The 17,042-nt window shown below is 44.2% G+C and overlaps 1 protein-coding gene across 4 annotated transcripts in view; it reads left to right on the top strand.

The window, feature by feature from the left end:
* Positions 1–17,042, top strand: part of CFAP44 (cilia and flagella associated protein 44) — a 382,521-nt gene that overhangs the window by 111,566 nt on the left and 253,913 nt on the right. The window lies entirely within an intron of this gene.

Below are 17,042 nucleotides of genomic sequence, written 5' to 3'. Positions count from 1 at the left end.
TGAATGGATAACTAAGGCAGGTCTCTTTCTCCTCCCTTCCCCTACATCTGGCACAGAACCCAAGAAGGAAGAGAATACTACTGAAGAGAGTCATTCTGGCCGGGACTCTACGCCGAAAGATGAAAAAGCTGTGAAGTTCAACAAGGAGTCTAGTGAGCAAGTTGGAAAAAGCAGGAGGTCCCGCAGAGATTCTATCCAACAAGATGCAAAAGGTGCAACATCACGGAGAGGTTCAGTCATGCGTGATGAAAAAGGCACGACGTCCCGCCGAGGATCCATACTGCCAAATGAAAAAAGGTCGACTTCCCGCAGGGGGTCTGTCCGGCAGATTGAAAAAGGTGCACGATCTCGTAGAGGCTCTATCCAAAGAGAAGACAAAGGTAGCACGCCACGTAGAGGATCCAAACATCAAGATGAAAAAGACGTGACCTCTCGCAAGAGATCTACTGAGATGGATGAAGAAGGTGCATCTGCCATGGGGTCAGCACAGCTGGATGAAAAAGGTGTGGAGTCTCCAACAGGGTCCAAGTCTGAAGATAAAAAAGGTGGTAGTCCTCGCAGAGGGTCAACCCTTCCAGATAAAGTAGGCATGACACCTCGCAGAGGGTCTGTCCTGCCAGATGAAAAAGATGTGACTTTCCGCAGGGAGTCTATGCAGCAAGATGAAAAAGGGCTGATGTTCCGCAGGGGGTCTATGCAGCAAGATGAAAAAGGGCTGATGTTCCGCAGGGGGTCTATGCAGCAAGACGAAAAAGGGCTGATGTTCCGCAGGGGGTCTATGCAGCAAGATGAAAAAGGTCTGATGTTCCGCAGGGGGTCTATGCAGCAAGATGAAAAAGGTCTGATGTTCCGCAGGGGATCTATGCAGCAAGATGAAAAAGGGCTGATGTTCCGCAGGGGGTCTATGCAGCAAGATGAAAAAGGTCTGATGTTCCGCAGGGGATCTATGCAGCAGGATGAAAAAGGTCTAATGTTCCGCAGAGGGTCTATGCAGCAAGATGAAAAAGGTGTGACATTCCGCAAGGGGTCTATGCAGCAAGATGAAAAAGGTGTGTCATTCCGCAGGAGATCTTCCCAGCAAGATGAAAAAGGTCTGACATTCCACAGGGGGTCTATGCAGCAAGATAAAAAAAGTGTGATGTTTCGCAGGGGATCCACTCCACTTGAGGAAAAAAGTTTGTCCTTTAGAAGAGGGTCTATCCAGAAAGAGATGTCTGCCCTAGGTAGGTGCTATTTCACAAAGTTCCATTTTTATATAGTTCGTATGTAAATCATTTATAGTACTGTTGTGAGGTGGTGACCAAATATACCTCTTCCCGCCTGCCCAGTCCCAGGTGAGGACTGGAGGCTTTGTCTTGGAGCAGTCATTTGCTGGAACTGAATAAGTGTTTGTGAGACACAGATTAACCAGTCTGAAATCATCTTTATTTTCTCCATCTATCAATGAAACCCTTTTCCATCACCAGGGAGATCCACACACTCATTTAGAAGTAAAGGTTTTACTTTTGGGAATTTTAAAAGAACATGAAAAATCGAAAGGGAAATAATAGAACTAATTAGCAAAATAAAAAAAAGAATAAAGTGGAAGGTAATGTAACTGTGTTTTCTTGAGTATTCCAGCAATATGTGGCATGCAACACGGACTAACTCATTTTAGGTACAATACAGGAATAAAATACAAACTCTGATTGGCGCCTGAAAGGAATTAAGGGCCACATGTACAAAGATCAGGTTTTGGGACTCGCAAATTGCGAGACTACGCGATTCGCAATTTGCGAGTTGCAAAACATGATGTACAACAGTGTCAATGACACTGTTTGCGATTCGCGATGGGGTCGCAAATGACCTACCTTATGAATATTCATGAGGTAGGTCGCAATTTGCGACCCCATTGGGCATGGCGACACTCACAGGGATGGTGGCCTGCTGGTGTCAGCAGACCACCATGTCTGTGACTGCTTTTAAATAAAGCAGTATTTTTATTTTAAATTCAGCCTGTTTTCCTTAAGGGAAAACGCAATGCATTTCAAAAACAAAAATTAAAAGTTTTCTTTAAATTTTTTCAGAGCAGGCAGAAAATGTTTTCACATGCATTCACAAAGGGGAAGGGGTTCCATGGGGACCTCTTCTCTTTTGTGAATGAGTTAGCACCAATTGTAGAATGGTGCTAACTGCGATTGTTTTGTGACCGCATTCTCGGTCACAAAACAATCATACATCGGACGCTCCTTCCTAATTGCGACTCGCAAACCCTTTTTGCGGTTCGGTAAATAGATTACGGTAAAAACTTTGTTTTTGTTGCAAACTGCCCAATTCTGTGAATTGGGCCATTTGCGATGAGTAAAAAGGTACCTACATGTGGCTCTAAGTCTTCAGTATGCAAACTTGCATCTCCTTTTGTGACAAAAATACACATCTGATAGAGAAATGTAGCAGAAATGTAGCAGCTGCAGGCCGCTATGGCTTCCTTGGAACCCAACAACCTCCCTTACGTTCCACCAGACAGGGAGTCCAGGTGGATTGAAACTTGTGGGAGAAATGTTTTCTTCTCTACCAGCTCTGCCTTGCGATCTTTAAGCACATCATGTGTTCTGGGTCGTTTTTCTCATGCATTATTGGATTCAGTGGCACACCTGCTGCCTTCACTTCCAGAAGAGAGCCGGAGTGTACTAGTACATACAATACAGGATGGACGAGAAGCAGCTAAATTTGTGATTAAGGGCCATATGTAAGAACACTTTTTCCCATAGACACAGCATGGGTAAAAACCTTCGCTACATCTGGCCCTAAGTGTGGTATGTATACCACAGATTCAGTGGGTCGAGCTATGGCACAGTTTATTGTGCTGCGCCGTCATCCCTGGTTACGCCTCTGGTTTTTCAGATGCTATACGGACCACACTGGAGAACATGCCTTTCGAATGGTGCCACCTGTTCGGCGTTCATGCCGATTCAGCGCAACAGCATTTTAGCGACAGTCGGGGTGGAAGAGACTCTTAGATATGTCTTTTACTGTACCGTCAGGCTTCCTTACTTCTGATTTTTTTGAGTAATAAAGGGTGAATTTTTTAGTTTATATCTGGTTATTCTAATGGTACTCATGCCAGAATGAAGTTCTATAATTCCTGTTGAGTACTACCCTATTTCACCTCATGGTGGCACCCAGTGTGGTGTTCCTCACTTGTGTAAGTATAATGGTTATTCTACTTAAGGCCTGTCTATGACAGAGTTTTCCTCTCCACAGTTGGCAGGTATTTCTTTGCAGCTCTGTGGGGTTTAATACCTGATTAAACAAGAGATTTTACTGTATTTTCTTTTCCTCTGAAGAAGGTCTTGTTCTCAAGAGATAGTACCAGTGTGGTATATTCCCTTCTCTGCCGAGAGCATCTTATGCGTGCCCTATAGGGATGGCTAAGGAGTGAGTCTAAATAGTGCAGTCGGTAGAGCATCAGACGTTTCCGCTGAATGTCCAGGGTTCAAGTCTATGCTTATTAGTACTACTATTATTATTATTATTATTATTATTGCTCCCTGTGAACCTTTAAAATTGGCTCACCTCTTTGTGCAGGAGTTTCCTCTTGGTGAACATCACATTCCCCTCCCTTTAACATTTGGAGTATTCATTATGCTTCCCTTTCTAAGGTCTCCTCCTCTAGACTTATATTTTCTCATACATAGTAAGGGGGCAATGGACAGTGCCCTTCCGCGTCCGTGCATTCCTGCACTTCAGTAGCGAGCGGATCTAGCTATACGATGGGGTTTTGCCGCTGAGATGGCACTGCACAGGTGGTACAGGGGTTAACATTCCTTCTTGTTTCTGTAGAAGGGGTCTTTTTTTCATTCTTGTACCCTACTGGTCTTAATTGATATGGCATCTTGCCTATCCTGATAGTTTGTGTGGGTCAAGCTCGAGAAGCTCTTCTCCAGGGCTGATGGTGGTATTGTCACCACACAGGCCCTTTACGTGAGGCGATACGTAATTCTTACTTATTACTTAGTGCAAGGTTCTGTACCCTTGCTCTTATAAGCATCTTTTAGGAGTACACGCATCACCCAGGGCCTCAAGATATCTATGTATTCCTCTTTAGGCACCGTAATGTGACCATCTTCTGAACTGATGGCTATCTTCAAACTTAAGGTGAATACCTGGTTGGTTTTGCATGTTCAGAGCGTTATAATCTTTCTAGCCCTTTGGGGGTAATTCTCGTATTATTATTTTAATTCCTCTCTTCATAAGGGAATTTTCCCCTCTTGTTGTATACATCTCTTCCTTTGGAGGAGGTCCACGTACATTACTATAATGAAGGGAGTGAGTGTGTTTTTTCACTCACTGTCAGATGATGTAATGCCTCCTCTTGCTGTGTCCCTTACTTCCTTCGGAGTATATATATATATATATATATATATATATATATATATATGTTGGTGTATAAGGAAGGCGATAGGCGTCCTTGTCGTATATCCTCCAGTGATTTGAATGTCTCCGATTCCCTGTAGAAACATTGTTTCCTGTAGTCAACAATTGTTGCTCTTGTCTACTTTGCAACTCCTTCTGTTGATTCAGCTTTTGCTACATTATTTGTTGCTTGCGGACTTCCACCTTTTAGGCTTTTGACCCTAGAGAACTATTTGTGTTACCTTTTGTTTTGCATTTCAGCCAGATCCTTTTATGGCTGATCTGTCTTAATATTGGGTTTTGGAGCTGAATACCTGTTTTAGGTATTCAGAGTGTTGACCTGTACTTCACCTTGACCTTCTTGTAGATCCAAGGCGTGGCCTTTTTCCTGGACTAACAAGGTTTTCCTTTTCAGACCTGCCGTTTTCCTTACAAGTTTATGATTCATTGTCCTGACTGTAGGTCTCTCAGTAACTTGACATTGATTTAAAGGCTTCAATAGCTTTTACTTTTGTGGGTTTTGTGATGTCCTCCACACTTGCCATTCTAGTATCTTAGTAATAAATGGCTGATTACTAGACTCGATGCATATTTATCTATTTATGACATCATTGTAGTGACAACCTCTGGCTATAGCTAGTATAGCTAGTATAGATAGATAGATAGATAGATAGATAGATAGATAGATAGATAGATAGATAGATAGATAGATAGATAGATAGACAGACAAACAGACAGACCGGGTATATGGTTGTCACATGAACAATTATTTTTCTTTCCATCTGTGTGTTAAACATTATAGATGATTTCAGAGGTATTAATGTTATTAATGTATTAATGGCCTTTTATTCAGAGAAGAGTTGGTTTTCAGCCAATAATTGCTGTTGTTTTCCTCATATTTCTTTTAGAGAATTGTACGATGCTCCTCCATAAGAGATAGAGTTCTTGGATCCCACCTTTTCTCTGTGTTTTTGCACAGAGTAATTGACTAAAATAATACCCTCCGACTGCAAAGTGCTTTAGTTCAAGGGCATTGCCTGTTGACTTTGGTGTCCTAAGGGCCAATTGAAGATTTTGATCCCACTGTGGGAGCAGGTAGTTTTCATGTTCATATTGTCAGTTCTTCTCTGACACAGTTTTGGACTAATGCTATTCCCATGCTTTTCGATGTCTTTATGACTTTATTTGCCTGTAGTCCCTTCCACGATTCTTATGGTGTAGGGTGTATTATTACTCACCTAAATCTTTAAGAGATTCCGGTTTCTTTCTCTTATTCTAGACTGGTTGTGTTCTAGAATGAGACTAGTAGAATCTGTTCGCCAACTCACCTCCGGCGAAAGTATTACTTTTGGTATCTAATTCAAAGATAAGAAATCTGCAGCTAGATGTCTCTATCAGATGAACAAGTTACTTACCTTTGGTAACTCATTATCTGGTAGAGACTGCATTTAGCAATAGATTGCTTAACAACCCATGCATCCTCCCTGCTCTGCGAACTGATTTCTAAGGACAGGGGCTCCCCTTAAAGGGAAAACTCTGCAAACTGGGTTATCCTTTGTCTCAAAGATCCCTTTATTCACAAATATACCTTTGATGGATTTTCGTAATTATTTGACACAAAGATGTCTCTTTTGGCAGACTGTTTCCACAGGGAGTTTCTAAGAGTGGCTCGTGTTTTTGGCATAGAAAATAGTCTTGGAAGAAACTGACATCGGAGGGAGAATTATATGGATTCTGTTGACGTCACATCCGGTGAATGAAGTCGATCCGGAATTGTGCGGCACTCTCCTCCGACACAAAGATGTACTAAGGGAAAAATGTCCACATCCAGTCTGGCGCCTGGGAGGAATTCAAAGATGAGGAATCTCTGGCTAGATCTTGTCTCTACCAGATAATGCGTTACCGAAGGTAAGTAACTCGCTCATTTATACCAATTCAGAAGCATTTCTGAGCACGTACAGTGGATTGACCTGCATTAAAAAAAATGCTGTGAAATCAGAAAAAGTGAGTTTCCGCACAGATGCAGACACAACTTGTGCATGTCTAGCTTGTATTTAGGAAGATGGCATCTGAACACAGGAAAACATTAAATAAAAGGTTCATGAATTTTTCATTTAGATGACAGTCAAGACTCCCTTTTGCAGGTAATATCCTGGACATACGTGACGTTTTCCAGGCTACACGGTTAGTTCTTCCTGCACAAATCAATCCTCCTTGGCCACTATTTCAGCTTCCTATTTTGCATATGCAGATATGACTGCCTTGACTGCAGGTCTCCTTCTACTCTTTTCTACTTGTTGTTACGTGATCCAATAAAACAGCTTTCTTTTGAAGTCATGTCATCCGTTCCTTGCAAGGGGCCAAAATATCGAGCAATGGGCGTATAGGAAACTGACAATACTGTGCTTACTAGAAACTGGCAATGATGTGCTTACTGGTAACTGGCAATGATGCGCTCACTGGAAACTGGCAATGATGTGCTTACTGGTAACTGGTAATGATGCGCTCACTGGAAACTGGCAATGATGTGCTTACTGGTAACTGGCAATGATGCGCTCACTGGAAACTGGCAATGATGTGCTTACTGGTAACTGGCAATGATGCGCTCACTGGAAACTGGCAATGATGCGCTCACTGGAAACTGGCAATGATGCGCTCACTGGAAACTGGCAATGATGTGCTTACTGGTAACTGGCAATGATGCGCTCACTGGAAACTGGCAATGATGTGCTTACTGGTAACTGGCAATGATGCGCTCACTGGAAAATACTGGCAATGATGTGCTTACTGGTAACTGGCAATGATGCGCTTACTGGTAACTGGCAATGATGCACTCACTAGAAACTGGCAATGATGTGCTTATTGGTAACTGGCAATGATGCGCTCACTGGAAAATACTGGCAACTGGCAATGATATGCTTAGTAGAACTGGCAAGGATGTGCCTAATGGTAACTGCAATGATGTACTTACTAGAGACCGGTAATGATGTGCTGACTGGAAACAGGCAAGGATATGCTTAGTAGAAACTGGCAATGATGTGCCTCCTATAAACTGGCAATGAAGTGCTTACTGGAAATTTCTGGAAGCTGCCAATGATGTGCTTACTGGAGACGGGTAATGATGTGCTGACTGCCAATGACATGCTTAGTGGAAACTGGCAATGGCACATTTAGTGAAAAGTGGAAATGACGTGCTTACTGGTAACTGGCAATGATGTGCTTGCTGCAAATTACGGGAAACTGCCAAGGATGTGCATAGTGGAAACTGGCAACGAGATCCTTACTGGAGACGGGTATTGATGTGCTGACTGGAAACTGACAATGATGTGTTTACTGAACTCAGTATGGTCAATATGGTCTGATATCCGGTGGCCTGAGGAGTGTAGATCTCTTCCCACCCCTGTGCATTCTGCCAGAAACCTGGGTATCTTAGTAGATAATTCCTTTACTTTAACACCCCGAGCTAGTCACACGTCCAACACCTGTTTTTATATTATCCGAATACTGAGAAAGATTTTCCCTTTCAGCCCTGATGAACTACGACAGATGGTTGTCATTGCTCCGGGCACCTTTCGATTAGATTACTGTAATTCCTTCTATCTTAATATGAGTAAGAGAGGAATTAACCAGCTTCAGGTGACCCAAAGTTCTGCTGCTCGGCTCATCCTGAATAATCCCAGGCAGGGTGCGGTTAGGGAAAGTCTGCAAGCTCTTCACTGGCTTCTCACCAGAAAGAGAGTTGCTTTCAAAGTCTTGGGTATGATTCATAAAGCCCTTTATCTGAAAAGCACTGAACAGCTTAATGCCATGTTCCATTGGTATGTACCTGCAAGGCTTCTTAGATCTTCCTCTCGCAGGCTGGCAACTGTCCCTACATTTCGTAGAGCCAGATGGGGAGGAAGGGCGCTTTCGATGGGAGCAGCCAAATTATGGAATATCATGCCACCTGGCATTGCAGATGTGGAAATCTTTTTAATCTTGAAGGTACATCTGAAAACGTGGCTTTTTACTCAGAATGGCTTTGAATGAATGTGTTCCTCTGCCTTGAGTGGGTTTCTGCCAGTGCCTTGAAACCCTCAGGTTTAGTGTGCTCTTATCAATGCCTATAACATAACATACTGGAGACAGGTAATGCTTTGCTGACTGGTAATTGGCAATGATGTGCTTACTAGAAACTGGCACTTATATGCTTACTGGAAGTTGCCAATGATTTGCTTACTGGAGACGGGTAATTATGTGCTAACCGGAAACTGACAATGATATGCTTAGTGAAAACTGGCAATGATGTGCTTACTGGAAATTACTGGAAGCTATCAATGGTGTGCTTACAGGAGAGAGGTAATGATGTGCTGAACGGAAACTGACAATGATCTGCTTACAGGATGCCAGGAATAGGAAATTAATTTCTTTACATGTGGAGTGGCAAGAGAGAAAAACAAAAGTAGATGGAGAAGGAATTTGGCTGAGGGAGAATAAAGGTGAAGAAGTGGAAATGTATGATAGAGGAAGAACAAAAGAGTGAAATAGCATTCTTGGATCAAAGATTAGACACAGGGAAGACCAGCGAAGGCTCCCATGAGATGGAGAAGTGTGGCACAATGGTTAGAGCGGCAGACCCTGATGCAGAGATCTGGCCCGGGACCAGGGTTCAATTCCCTTGGACCAGATAATTTTTGCTTCGGTGCCTAATCTATTTAATGGGTCCCACTCTGTAACTCTGGGCAATAGCTTGCTTAATCTCCACAACGGCCCTCACAGTGCTTGGATGCCTGGCTTCACCCTGGGGCTGTCCAGGAATGGGCGCCTCACAGAGAAAAGGCCAGGAGGGGTTCCACAGCGGTATGCGTACAGCACCTTGAGACCCTAACGGGTGAGTAGTGTGCTATACATGTGCGAAGTTTACAGTTTATAGCAAAAGTGCTGGGGGGAGTGAGGTTAGTCACAGGGGAGAGAGAGAAGAGAAGTATGGGATATCTACAGTGGCGGCTCCTCTTTGGGGGTTTTCAGGGCTCCTTGCCACCTGTAAACCCACAGATCCCCTGCTAAATTAAATTAACACTTGTAATAATTTAATCTAGCAGTCTCCATGTAAACATGACTCATGTTTACCTGAATTCTAAAGTGTGGAGGTCGTTCCTGGCCTCTTCAGTGGCTCCTGATGACAGGAAGAGGTGGAGGCTGAGGGACCATTCAGCTACAGAGTGTTGTTTAAAAACCCACTTTAGATGGGTGTCTGGAGTTCTGAAGGGAGGGCGTAGTTTAACTCTCAACCCCTAATAAAGGCACAATCCTTATTACCAATCAGATATTCTGCACGTGCCTCAGTAAGCACAGTATATGTAATAAATTGGAGCTGTCAGTGCGCACATCAGTGCATCCCTGAGACCAATGAGGAGCGACACAGAGCAGCAGGGGCCGGAGCCCCAGCGCTGTCCCAGCTGCTGATTGGGCTGTGCTCCCAGTCCTATCAAGAAGCTGGGAGAGGGCTTGAGGTGGGTCTTCCTCTGAAACCTGACCCTGCTCCTCTGCCTGGCTCCTTGTTAGGAATCATGGGCTGCAAGTTCCACTGGCCGGCACCTGATTTCCACTTTGATGCTGCTATGGTGCCTCTGAGGGGCCAGCAAAGGAAGAAAGGTAGTATAAACAATTAATTCTGTGTAGTTTCTCCGTGCATGCGTGAGTAAAAGTGTGTTTATGAGAGAGACTAAGTGAGAGTGTGTGTCAGTTTAATGTATTTGAGAGTGTCAGGGAGAATGAATGAGTGGGCGAGAGTGAGTATGAGTAAGGGAAAGCAATGGAGCAATGTGAGCCGCATGAGTGAGTGAGGGGGAAGTTGGGAGAAGGAGTGGGAGTTTTTCAGGAGTGCCTTTACCAATGGTGCATGAGTTGCACCAGTGCACAGAGACCCTGACGCAACTGCATCTGCTGCGCCATTAAAACAGAACTCATGTACCCCAGGGGTTCAAATCAGAGCCCCTATACACTGGTAGCTGTGAGTGAGGGTCAGTGTGTGCAAGTGCATTTGTGAGTGAGAAACTGTGAATATGACATTTGTGTGTGAGGCCACCCAAGGCACGTTTTGAAAACAATGAGGTTAACCTTGGCAAGCTTGACACCCCACCACTTTCAGGAATGGAGTCACCACTTCCTGGAAGAGGTGATGAAACACTTTACAGTGGGCAGCCCGTGTGTAGTGATTTTCAGTGGTTTTTATTGGTTATTGGGATTGGTCTTGTGCTGTTAAGGAAGCCATTCCGTGCATCTACTCCAGTTTTTATGTGATAGATTAAATAAATATGAGTCAAGTGTAATTCATGAAAATGATTGACAGTCACAGGCAAGATGGGGTGGTTCTAGTAATCTGACACATTCTGGCATCAGTCAACCTGATATACAGAGGAATGGGGCCATCCCATTTTATCTGTCTCATCAGAGGTCCACAGCGGCCAGCACAAACAGTGGCCATATTCCACTTTTACACCCAAAAGAGAAAGACGATACTCTGAGATTAAACTGCTACGGCCCAATTCACAAAAAAACGCGTAAAAGGAGGCACGAAGGTTTACATCTATATATTGAAAGTACTATTCTACTTTTTCACAATTCACATACATTTACTGTCCTATATATTGAAAGCTGCTCCGGGCGCACGTTCTAAGGTACCTACTAGGAAAGTCTTGACGTTTTCCCTGGTCTCTTATTTCTTTAATGCCTCATTGTACATGGTGTACATTTGAGCATGGGGGAAAATGCAGTGTAATCTGCAAAAGCACAGCTTTTTTCAACCGTGAACACATTTCTTGACCAAGTGTAGAGATGATTCGTTCCCCTGTCATCCCTGGAAAAGGAGTTACTGCAACCTTTAGCTGGACTAAAACTTCAACTATTTCCAGCGTGGAAAAGGGTTGGGTTGAAGTATGTGCATGACCACAAACTCATTCATGTATGAGGGTTCCCAGTCGTACAACAAAACCACACCTTGTTATGTCCAATTCCTGCCCTTTGGGTTGGGTTTAATACTGTACAAGTCTAGTCTCTGCTAGTGGATAGTTACAAATTAGTAAAACCATTCATGCCTGGCAGGTTTCCTTCGGTAACTTGCTGACAGACGTAAATGAATATATTTTCAGCCCTCAAGATGTGTTTATTGCTAATTATGCTTTTGTGAACTGGGCTGGACAACTGGCCAATGGGGAGCAAAATTCATCAATTTAGAATGAACAAGAATGAACAAGAACCTCCACTATCTGCTTTTCTTTGAGGCAGACATTGGTTATTCCACCGACCAATGAGTAGACAGGGTGTCTTCATATTTTAATCTGCTCAATGTATATTATTCCTTACAATGAATAGACACTCATGTGCCCGCCCAAAGTGGAAAATTACTGTCTTCCGAAGCTGACCAGCATCTTGTGAATTCCGTGAGAGTATGTGGTAATCTTCTACAAGAAACACTCAAGCAGACACTTCGCTGATACCCATCATGTCAGTTAATCCAGCGGGAGCAGGTCCTAAGTCAATGGAAACACCACTCCCGAAACCTGTGCACAGAAGATTAGGTGGTCTTCAGAATATGTAAGGGTTTTTTATAATCTGGAGGGATCTTTGGGGGTCTTCAGAACCTGTAAGAGGTCTTCAGTGTCACACGCCATGGATCATCTGTGCTAACCAGAGTACGACCATGCTGAAGGGAGCCAGTAAGGAGACTTGGAGAAATATCCTCAATGACCTAGAGTCTGGGAGTTGTGTTTGTTAGAATATTAGGAGCTGCGCGGGCCAGACTGCTACAATCACCACCTTTCCCCATAACGCTCTGATTACTACAGCCACCCACTGATCATCAGATTGATACAATAAACCCCTCCATCCCATTGTGACTGTCAAATTGCTACAATCCCACCTCCTGGCCACGTGACAGTTACTGTATACTGGACTTTCCTTTTCCATTTCATGTTCAACACACTTTCAGGGAAACATTTATAGTGCAGTGGTGGGGCAGGTACATCCTGTGCAAATAAAAGGCCCGATTTAGAAAGAGCCTCCATAGTCGTAATAGAGGCTCACAGTCGTGGCGGCGTCTCCAAACTTGTGGTGGAATCTTCGCACTGCGGTTCTCACTGCGGAGCCTCTGCCACGATTGCATAGGCTCTTTATGAATTGGGCCAAAGTTCTCTTCCACCCAAATCCACCTCCTGTGCCCCTTATAGTGCTGTGCTAAGGGGAGTTAAAATGTAGTCGAAAAAATTGTACATAAAATCTTGATATGGTCGAACTAGTTCAATGCCAACTTTTTCTTTCCATGCAGAGACAGGGTTAATAGAGGTAGTTCAACATGCAGATTTGTTTCACTGGATTCTTCAGTGGACTAATTCTAAGGAGGCGATGTTCATGTGCTCTAATACATTCAAACCTCTGTTATTCCCTGAGCACATACCCCGATACTATATCTAACTCAGATCATAAGATAGGGAGCACTAGCTAGTTGGGTGGGTGGGTGGATGCAGTTAATTGCCACTTTGTAGTGTACTCCTACATGAGCACATTACATCTGGAAATCAATCATGCACTGGAAGAGAACTTTGGGCCCAATTAACAAAGAGCCTCTGCAGTCGTGGCGGAGGCTTCACAGGCATGGTAGAGTCTCTGCACTCATGGTGGAATGTCCGCAATGAGAACTGCAGTGCGGAGATTCCCCCACGAGTGCAAAGACTCCGCCACAACTGTGAGCCTCAGTCATGACTGCAGAGGCTCTTTGTAAATCGGGCCCTTTATTTGCACAGGATTTACCAGCCCCACAGCCACTCTAGAAATGTTTCCCTGAAAGTGTGCTGAACATGAAATGGAATAAGAAGAGTCCAGCCTAAGTTATTCCTCGGCTGGTCAGAAGGTGGAATTGTAGCAATTTGACAGTCACGGGGTGACTGTAGCAATTGGAGAGTCTTGGGGGAAGGTCGTGATTGTAGAAGTCTGGCCCACCCAGCTCCTAATATTCTAATAAACTCCCAGACTCTAAGTCATTGAGGATATTTCTCAGAGTTTCTTTCCTGGCTCCCCTTAGCATGGTCATACTCCGGTTAGCACAGATGATCCATGGTGTGTGAAACTGAAGATCTCTTACAGGTTCTGAAGACCCCCCCCCCCAAAGACCCCTCGCAGATTTTGAAAACCCCTTACATATTCTGAAGACCGCCTATCCTTTTGGGTGTAGAAGTGGAATATGGCCACTGTTTATGCTGGCCGCAGTGGACCTCTGATGAGGCAGATAAAATGGGATGGCCCCATTCCTCAGTATAGCAGGTTGTCTGATGCCAGAGTGTGTCAGATTACTATAACACCTCCCCTCCCCGCCTGTGACTGTCAACCATTTTCATGAATTACACTTAACTCCTATTTATTTAATCTATCACATAAAAACTGGAGTAGATGCATAGAATTGTTACCTTAACAGCACAAGGCTAGTCCCAATAACCAACAATAGCCTCTGAAAAAACACTACACACGGGCTCCGGAACAGCAAACTGCCCACTGTAAAGTGTTTCATCACCTCTTCCAGGGTATTAAGTGCTACATAAATGCAATTACAGTTTAATACAATGCATAACCCCGACTTGCAGTAATAGCCTAATACTCTGCTGTCAGGTAGTTAGCTGTAGTTCATACCGGCTGTTTTTTAATTCCATTAAATCACTTGACACTCTTACACTCATGTAAGGCAGATCTGCTGCAGGTTTTGTCCATCACCAGTATTGTACTAGCCATGACCAACTTAACAAGCATAGGATAGCCAAAGAGATCTGCCATCATTTGTAGAACTCTAAAGTAGTCCACTACTCCAGGTCCAAACTAACTAAATGCTAAGGATTCTTGACAGCTCACAGTGGCATTCAGATATAGGATGACATTAACAGACTCCTTCCCAGGAGATCTCACCACCATTTCACCCTCAAAACTGTGCCTGGTCATGCACATTCACTGTAAAAACAATATCTCAGAATGGACAATCCACTGCAATAACTAGCTAAGTTGACTATGATCATGCGAAATACTATAGACGGACCTAGCATACTGAAGCTCAATAGACTGCACTCCTCTCCCTCACACTTCTTCATCCATCACACTAAGCACTACGTCCCATAACATGATAGCCACACCTCTATGGTCATCGTGCATGACGTGAAAACACTTCCCACATAGGATCAAAACAACCACACTCTCTACACCAGGTAGTCTGCCACCCATGTAGGCAAGTGCTTCAACATCCCACATGGAGTAGTAAGCATTATATAAATATTGCAGTACAATACAGATTGTTACAATCAAACCCCTGTGACTGCGTTTGCTACAAACATCCCCCTGCAACTGTCAAATCAACCCCCCTGTGACCGTCCATTAGCTACAATCACAGCCATTCCCTCTGACTTGGTGACGCTACTCTGACAATTCACAGGGGTACAACTGGGGGAAACCGGAGTATGCACGGAATCTTGCATATTATCCTCACGCTGCTCTGACCATTCACAGGTATTTGGCTTGGAGAAATGGGTGTGTGCATGGAATCCTATGAATCTTGCAGATTATCCTTACACTAGTATTGGCCATTCACAGAAAGATGGTTTGGAGTTGGGGACGGGCGCATACATGAAAACCTATAAAACCTGCAGATTTCTCTGGTGTACGGCAAGGACTTGAACAGAAAACAGTTGTAAATATTTGTCTTGTGTAAGCATAAGGTCCTAGACATTAACACTGGTGTCATAAATCAGATTGTGATGTTGTGTAGATGAACATGCATGAAGTTTTGAACACTCCAGCAGATTTATGTGCCACAAGTGTTAAAGTGAGTAAGTACTACACTAAGGCCCTCATTATGACTTCGGTGGGCGGAAAAGGCTGCCAGCAGAATTTCCGCAGTGACCTTCCTGCGGCCCCTAATAAGAGTTTAGCCCACAACATTTACGCTGGCTCGTAATCGAGCTGGCGGCAATGTTGTGGTGCATAGGGTGCAACAGCACCCATCGCGCTTTTCACTATCTGCTAAGCAGACAGTGAAAAGCGCAACAGGACTATCCATGGGGGCCCCTGCACTGCCCACGCCAAGTGCAGGGATCCTCTGCATCCCGACTCCACCAGCTTTTACATCAATAGCCATGTAAAAGCAAACGCCATGTAAAAGCTGGCGGAGAGGGGGGGTCGTAATCCCCAGGGCGGCGCTGCATGCAGTGCTGCCCTAGCGGATTAGGACCGCCAGTCCCTCCAGTGGAGGGAAACAGGCAGTCTGTCTGTGGCCGAACCGCCATGGTCATAATGTGTGCGAGTAGGAGTCCTGAAGAGTGTCGGTGTCTAGATGGTTGGTGGAAGAAGATGCAACTGTTTAGGTAGGTGGGGCAAGAGCTGTGAAGTGCCTTGAATGTGTGTGTGAGGAGTTTGAACTGAGCATATTTGTGTACCTGGAGCCAGTGTATTTCCCTTAGGTGTGGTGTGATTTGAGTTCTGTGTAGGAAGTTGTGGGATGGGTCTGGCTGTCTAGTTCTGAATGGTTGTAGTCTTCTACTGATTTGCTTGGTGATCCTGGCATAGAGGGTGTTCACATAGTCCAGTTTGCTGGTGACTAGAGCGAGAGTGGCAGTTTTTCTCGTATTGCTTTGGAGCTATTTGAAGATCTCCCTCTGAATCTCCAGGGTCAGGAAGCAGGATGCAGGCATGGCGTTGAGTTGTGCAGTCATGTCCAGTTTGCTGCCTGTGATTGTTCCGAGGTTTCTGGCGTGGGTTCTGGGCGTGGGTCTTACTAACAGTTGGAGTCCCATGGTGAGGAGTTCTTGTCGAGCATCACCACATCTGTGTTGGTGGTGTTGAGCTTCAGACAGTTTGCTTTCATCTAGTTAGTGACCTTGGTCATGCAGCTGATGAAGGTTTTCTTGTGTTGGTGGTATGGCCTGAGAGGGAAAGTATGAGTTGCGTGTTGTCTGCATAGGAAACTAAGTCGATGCTATGTGCGCAGATGATGTTGGCCAGAGGGATCATGTCTTGACTTAGGGCCTGATTTAGATATTGTCGGATGGGTTACTCCGTCACAACGATGTAGGATATCCCGTCGGCTGAAACCTAAATCCCAATATTTCGTATGGGATTTAGATTTCGGCGGACAGGATGTCTGTCTCAGTTGTAAGTGGCTCCTCATTTATTATACATTCCTCAACAATGTATAATGTCTTAAACTACTCAGAGAACTTCTGGGAATAGATATCTGCACCTTATAAACCTCAAGTTTATAAAGCTATTGTCTATGGCACTGTATGACAGCTATTTAACATGGACAATTGCCCAGACATCCATTTGTGATTAATGTGTGGTAAACAGGAGTTTAAACGTTTCTCTCATATTTTTGGAGACTGGCCTTGGATTTAACCCACGATCCATTTGAAACGTATGCCTGCACCTGACACTAGTTGTGTTCAGTATGTACCTTGTGTAAATTAAGTAGTGCTTGCACTCAAAAAGCATTACTTGTGGCAAACCTGTGCACCATGAACTTTTACCATACTGAACTAAGATTGCCTTCAGGACTGCTCTTTCTGTTCTATACATGCACAAATGTAGATAAAATCAGTCTATGCTGTATATGATTGTAGACCCACTACTACAGAGTT

This window comes from Pleurodeles waltl, chromosome 8, assembly GCF_031143425.1.
Source record: "Pleurodeles waltl isolate 20211129_DDA chromosome 8, aPleWal1.hap1.20221129, whole genome shotgun sequence".
Lineage (NCBI taxonomy): Eukaryota > Metazoa > Chordata > Amphibia > Caudata > Salamandridae > Pleurodeles > Pleurodeles waltl.
Note: the sequence above shows the minus strand (reverse complement) of the source record. Positions and strands in the feature narration are given on the sequence as shown.